Raw genomic sequence first — 7040 nt, forward strand, 5'->3', positions numbered from 1 at the left:
CAGATTTCAGCATCGAGTACAACTCGGGAATGGTATTATCCATCCCTTGCAAGTTGTAGTTCAGCACAAAACCCTTGTAGCTTGGTGGGAGAGACTCGAGGATTCTGTCAATTACAGCGTCATCCGGAAGTTTGACTCCAAGATGAGTCAGACGACCATGCAACCCAGACATTCTGAGTATATGCTCCCTAACATAACTGTTCTCCTCCATCTTACAACTAAAAAACTTGTCGGAGACTTCATATCTCTCGACCCGGGCATGAGCTTGAAAAACTAGCTTCAGCTCCTTGAACATCTCATATGCTCCGTGTTGCTCCAAACGCCTTTGGAGCCCCGTTTCTAAACTGCATAACATGCCACACCTGACCAGATAGTAGTTATCACTCCGCGCTTGCCAAATGTTCTGAACATCATGGGCTGCCGTAGGAACAGGGGGGTCACCTAGCGGCGCATCAAGGACATAAGCCTTCTTGGATGCAATGAGGATGAGCTTCAAGTTGCGGACCCAGTCCGCATAGTTGCTACCGTCATCTTTCAGCTTGTTTTTCTCTAGGAACGCGTTGAAATTGAGGTTGACAGGTGCGTTGGCCATTGGATCTACAATATTTGTAAAGAAAACTTTTAGACTAAATTCATGATAATTAAGTTCATTTAATCAAATTAAGTATGAACTCCCACTTAAATCGACATCCCTCTAGTCATCTACGTGATACATGATCCATGTCGACTAACACGTGTCCGATCATCACGTGAGACAGACTAGTCGTCATGGTCAGAAACTTTATGCTAATCGTATTCAACCATACGACTCATGTTCGACCTTTCGGTCTCTCGTATTCGAGGTCGTGTATGTACATGCTAAGCTCGTCGAGTCAGCCTAAGTGTCTCGCGTGTGTAAATCTGGCTTACACCCGTTGTATGCGAACGTTAGAATCTATCACACCCGATCATCACATGGTGCTTATAGACAATGATCCTTAACAACGGTTCACACTTAGGGGAATACGTTCTCGAAATTTTATGAGGGATCATCTTATTAAGCTACCGTCGTTCTAAGCAATAAGATGAAAAACATGATAAACATCACATGCAATCTTATAGTGACATGATATGGTCATTATCATCTTTGCTCCTTCGATCTCCATCTTCGGGCATCGCATGATCATCATCGTCACTAACGTGAGACCATGATCTCCATCATCGTGTCTCCGTGAAGTCGTCACGCCAACTACTACTACTACAGCTAACCGTTAGCAATGAAGTAAAAGTAGTAAACACATGGCGTTGCATCTCATACAATAAATTAAGACAACTCCTATGGCTCCTGCCGGTTGTCATACTCATCGACATGCAAGTCGTGAATCCTATTACAAGAACATGATCATCTCATACATCACACATGTAACATCACATCCTTTGGCCATATCACATCACATGTCAACCCCTGCAAAAACAAGTTAGACGTCCTCTAATTGTTGTTGCAAGTTTTACGTGGTTGATTTGGGTTTCTAGCAAGAACGCCTTCTTACCTACGTGACAGCCACAACGATGATATGCCAAAGCTATTTACCCTTCATAAGGACCCTTTTCATCAAATCCAATCCGACTAGAGTGGGAGAGACATACACCCGCTAGCCACCTTATGCACCTAGTGCATGTTAGCCGGTGGAACCTGTCTCACGTAAGCGTACGTGTAAGGTCGGTCCGGGCTGCTTCATCCCACAATACCGCCGGAAAAGAATAAGACTAGTAGCGGCAAGCAATTGACAAAATCAGCGCCCACAACCTTTTTGTGTTCTACTTGTGCAAAGAATCTACGCATAGAAAACCTGGCTCGGATACTACTGTTGGGTAATGTAGAAAAATTCAAAAAAAATCTTACGCCATATTGAGATCTTCCTATGGAGAAACCAGCAACGAGAGAGGGGTGAGAGCATCTTCATACCTTTGAAGATCGCTAAGCGTAAGCGTTGCTACAACGCGGTTGATGGAGTCGTACTCTATGCGATTCAGATCGTGGTGTGATTCCGATCTAGTGCCGAACCACGGCACCTCCGCGTTCAACACACGCGCAGCCCGGTGACGTCTCCTGCACCTTATTCCAGCAAGGAGGAGGGAGAGGTTGGGGAAGAGCTCCGGAAACACGACGACGTGGTGGCGGTGGAGCGATGAGGTCTCCCGGCAGGGCTTTGCCAAGCACCGTAGGAGAAGAGGAAGAAGAGAGACAGGGCTGCGCCGAGAGAGAGAGAAATTCCCGTGTCTCCAATGGCCAAAACCCCCACTATATATAGGGGGATGGGGAGGGTGGCGCCCCCCTAGGGTTCCCACCCCTAAGGGGTGCGGCAGCCCTAGATGGGGCTGGAGGTGGCGGCCAGGAGGGGAGAGGGGGTGGTGCACCACTGGTGGGCCTTAGGCCCACCTGACTTATGGTTCCCCCCCTTCCCTCTCTAGGCGCCTTGGACTGGGTGTGGGGGGCGCACCAGCCAACCCAGGGGCTGGTTCCCTCTCACACTTGGCCCATGTAGCCTCCTGGGGCTGGTGGCCCCTCCCGGTGGGCCTCCGGAACCCTTCCGGTGGTCCCGGCACGTTGCGGGTGGTGCTCAAAACATTTCCGGCGTCCAAACCCATCCATCCTATATATCAATTTTTACCTCCGGACCATTCCGGAGCTCCTCGTGACTTCCGGGATCTCATCCGAGATTCCGAACAACCTTCGGTAACCTCTATAAACATTCCCTATAACCCTAGCGTCATCGAACCTTAAGTGTGTAGACCCTACGGGTTCGGGAGGCATGCAGACATGACCGAGACACCTCTCCGACCAATAACCATCAGCAGGGTCTGGATACCCATGGTGGATCCTACATGTTCCACGATGATCTCATCGGATGAACCACGATGTCAAGGATTCAATCAATCCCGTATACAATTCCCTTTTTCTGTCGGTATAGAACTTGCCCGAGATTCGATCGTCGGTATCCCATACCTTGTTCAATCTCATTACCGGTAAGTCTCTTTACCCGTTCCGTAGCACGTCATCCCGTGACTAACTCCTTAGTCACATTGAGCTCATGATGATGTTCAACGGAGTGGGCCCAGAGATACCTGTCCGTCAGACGGAGTGACAAATCCCGATCTCGATTCGTGCCAACCCAACAGACACTTTCAGAGATACCCGTAGTGCACCTTTATAGTCACCCAGTTATGTTGTGACGTTTGATACACCCAAAGCACTCCTACGGTATCCGGGAGTTGCACAATCTCATGGTCGAAGGAAAAGACACTTGACATTAGAAAAACTTTAGCATACGAAAAACACGATCTAGTGCTATGGTTAGGATTGGGTCTTGTCCATCACATCATTCTCCTAATGATGTGATCCCGTTATCAATGACATATAATGTCCATGATCATCTATTGATCAACGAGCTAGCTAACTAGAGGCTTGCTAGGGACACATTGGGATCTATTTATTCACACATGTATTACTGTTTCCTGTTAATACAATTATAGCATGAACGATAGACGATTATCATGAACAAGGAAATATGATAATAACCATTTTATTATTGCCTCTAGGGCATATTTCCAACAGCTATGACAGAACTTACGCCACGAGGCTCGGTCCCAGGCTATTCGAGACTACTACACCACGCGTGGTGTTAAGAAGCAGAAGAAGGAGTGTCGCGGAAAGTATCTGAAGAAGGAGCAGTACATGAAGGTAATTACCTATTCTTAAGGCCTTGTACGTAGTTTTCTAGATTTGAATCGTAGGCATAGCGCTCAAAATTCTTTTTACTAACTTATAGGTGCGCCTGAGATGGTGTGCGGATAAAATGGATTGTTGGGAGGCGTTGGTGGATGAGTGGTGCAGAGGCAACTAGCAAGCCGTCCACGACAATGCGAAGGATAAGTGTGCCCAAATGATTGGTGTGCCACACCATCAAGGTACTGCCAACTTAATTCAGTTCGTACGGAACTCGGTATGTGGTTTGCTTCCTTATTCATGCAATTCATTCTTCATGCTAGCTTGAGCCCTTTACTAATATTTTGTTCCTCTCTTTTAGGCGCATCACAATAAGATGGAGGTGTCAGAGTTGTACGACCTTTATGGCATGGCCCATACTGCCTCCTACAAGAAGGCCAAGGAATTCTCTGAGTCTGGCCTGGATCATCGGGAGAAGTTCACCAACATCTCCTCCCACCACAATCTCGTGAAATACAGGTACGTGGGGAAGGCTAGAAAAGGGGAGGACTTTAACTCGAGCTAGGAACCTTTGGATCCATAGCTGGTGATGATATCTGGTGGTAGGAGCCCCATGGCTCGATAGCCATTGGAGATGGTATAACACGTTGTCCACTCATTCTCCCGGAGATCAAGGCGTGCCAGTCCAGCTGCTGTCCTGAGATAATGCCTCGTCCACGACCTGTCGATCTCGCCAACGAGGTTAGTTGTATGGACTCAGAAAACTTTCATCCATTTTATTGTGTGTGTGGACATCGATCATTATACTGGAACGAGGAATGGTGTTGAAGGTGCTCTTCAGAAAGAGAGAGTGGCAAGCCAGGCTGCTCTTGAGGCTCCTCTTGAGGAGAGGGACTGAACCATGACTCGGTTGTTGGACGAGGAGAGGGCCTAGAATGACGCGGGTCACCTCACCATGTACAAGCTTATTGTGGTAAGTTCCGTTTTCACATTAGCCAAATCATGCATGTAATGTCTATTTCATTACTAACTAATACAACGGACTCTTCAAAACCAAATGTGTAGTCTATGTGCGAGAAGACCGGTCAGCCCCCTCCGTCAATGCCCGTCTTTTCTGTGGTTGGCACGGCGAGTTTCATTTCAGTGGTCATTATAAACTAGTATTAACATTTGAGTGTCATCATGCTAATGAGACATTGCAGAATAACTTCCGAGCGGCGTCCCACGACCCTTCCCCATGGCAACCGTCTCCAAACGCAACCGCCCCGAGCAACCCTGATGCTTCTCCTAGATGACCACGATGGTAAGTTTTCTCTAGTTCATTTATGACATAATTAGCTAATTTAGCTCCAAAATAACGTAATTAGCCAATTTAGGTTCAAGAAAGACATAATTAGCTAATTTAGCTTCAAAATGAAATAATTAGCTAATTTAGCTTCAAAATGAAATAATTAGCTAATTTAGCTCGAAAATGACATAATTAGCTAGTTTAGCTCCAAAATGACATAATTAACTTAGGTAAAAAACACCACAAGAACCTTGGTTAGCTCATAACTTAGCGTATCTTCCTCCTAAATGACATAATAAGCTCAAAATAAGAAAAGTATTGTAATCATCCTCTTCCTCTTCTTCTTCTTCTTCTTCTTCTCCTCCTCCTCCTCCTTCTTCTCCTTCTTCTTATTCTCCTCCTCCTCCTTCTTCTTCTTCTTCTTCTTCCTCTCCTTCTCCTCTTTCTTCTTCTCCTTAGATTATTTTCCCAACAAAGACATACTTAGATAATTATCCTCCAAAATGACATAATTAGCTAATTTAGCTCCAAAATTACCTAATTAGGTAGTTTAGCTCCAAAATGACATAATTAACTTAGTTAAGTAAAAAACAACACAAGAACCTTCGTTAGATCATAACTTAGTGTATCTTCCTCCTAAATGACTTAATAAGCTCAAAATAAGAAAAGTATTGTAATCATCCTCTTCCTCTTCTTCTCCTTCTTCTTCTTCTTCTTCTTCTCCTCCTCCTCCTCCTTCTTCTCCTCCTTCTCCTTCTCCTCCTCCTCCTCCTCCTCCTTCTCCTCTTGCTTCTCCTCTTTCTTGTTAAATAACATAAAATAGACAAAACAATGACAATATGGGTAGTTTGCCATCTGCCACCTGATGGCAAAGGCCTTTGCCATCAGCTGGCAGATGACAAAGGGGCCACGTGGCAGCTAGCTGTGCAACCTGGAGCAACAGGTGGGTAACCCATATGGTTATTTTGCCATCTGCTGCCCCAGCAAGCAGACGACAAAGGGCTGCCGGGCAGACGGGAAAGACCTTAAAGAAGGCATATGGCAAAGTTCTTAAAGAAGGCAGGCGACATTATCCTTAAAAAAGGTAGATGACAAAGGTCCTAAAAGAAGGCAGACGACAGACGACAAAGTTGGAGGCTGGTGGCAAATACTCCGTTAGACACCTAACGAAGTAGTTGCCAGTCGGGTGCCTTCTAAATGGCTTTGCCGTTTGCTTGCACCTCTGGCTGACGACAAAATCCTTTGCCATCCGCTTTGTTCTGGCAGACGGCAAAGAAGCGACTTTACCGATGACAGTAGTCGTAGAAGTTTTATCGATAGGAGGCTGATGGAAAAGGCCTTTCCCGACCGTGGAACACCCCTTTGCCGTCTCCTTTGGCACACGACAAAGAAGTTGATTCCTGTAGTGAATATTGTCGGCATTCTGGGAATGGGCGTACCTAGACCTGCCTGCCTACGACCCACGGCTGGCCCACTTCATCAAGCAAACTAACGGGCCCGGCATCACTTAAGGCAAGGCCCTCCTGAGGGGCCAAGCCTCACGATGAGGAACGACATCAAGACCCGCAGGGGGCCTCCTCGGGACCCCTCCGGAGCGGCACATATTCTGAGGCGAGGCCCGGCCTCAGGAGTCAAGGATGACGCAAGGGAAGCACAGGCAAGCAGTAGACAGCGGGGCGACACAGTTTCCCCTTTAGTGCACAGGAGGCAAAGACGTACCGGAGGTTCCCAAGGCATCTCCAAAGGTTTCCATTCTGGTGCAACAAGACCATGGCCGCCCGCCGGAAAGACGGACGTCATCCCTGAACCCGCCCCTGTAGCGCTAGCAGCCCCTTAGCAGGCAAAGACCACTTTTGGACAGGGGAAGCATGTTTCCCTGTCCCCCTTCAAAATTGGCCGTTGTGGGATCCCTTCCCGCCGAAACGATAAGGGAAGAGGACTGGGCCGCCACTATATATAGAGGGTAGGTTACTACGTAGAGGGGGATCCGATCGGAGATCCATTCATTCACCCACTAGCATCACACATAGCCACCCAGCCTCCGAA

The sequence above is a fragment of the Hordeum vulgare genome, chromosome 1H, assembly GCF_904849725.1.
Source record: "Hordeum vulgare subsp. vulgare chromosome 1H, MorexV3_pseudomolecules_assembly, whole genome shotgun sequence".
Classification (NCBI taxonomy): domain Eukaryota; kingdom Viridiplantae; phylum Streptophyta; class Magnoliopsida; order Poales; family Poaceae; genus Hordeum; species Hordeum vulgare.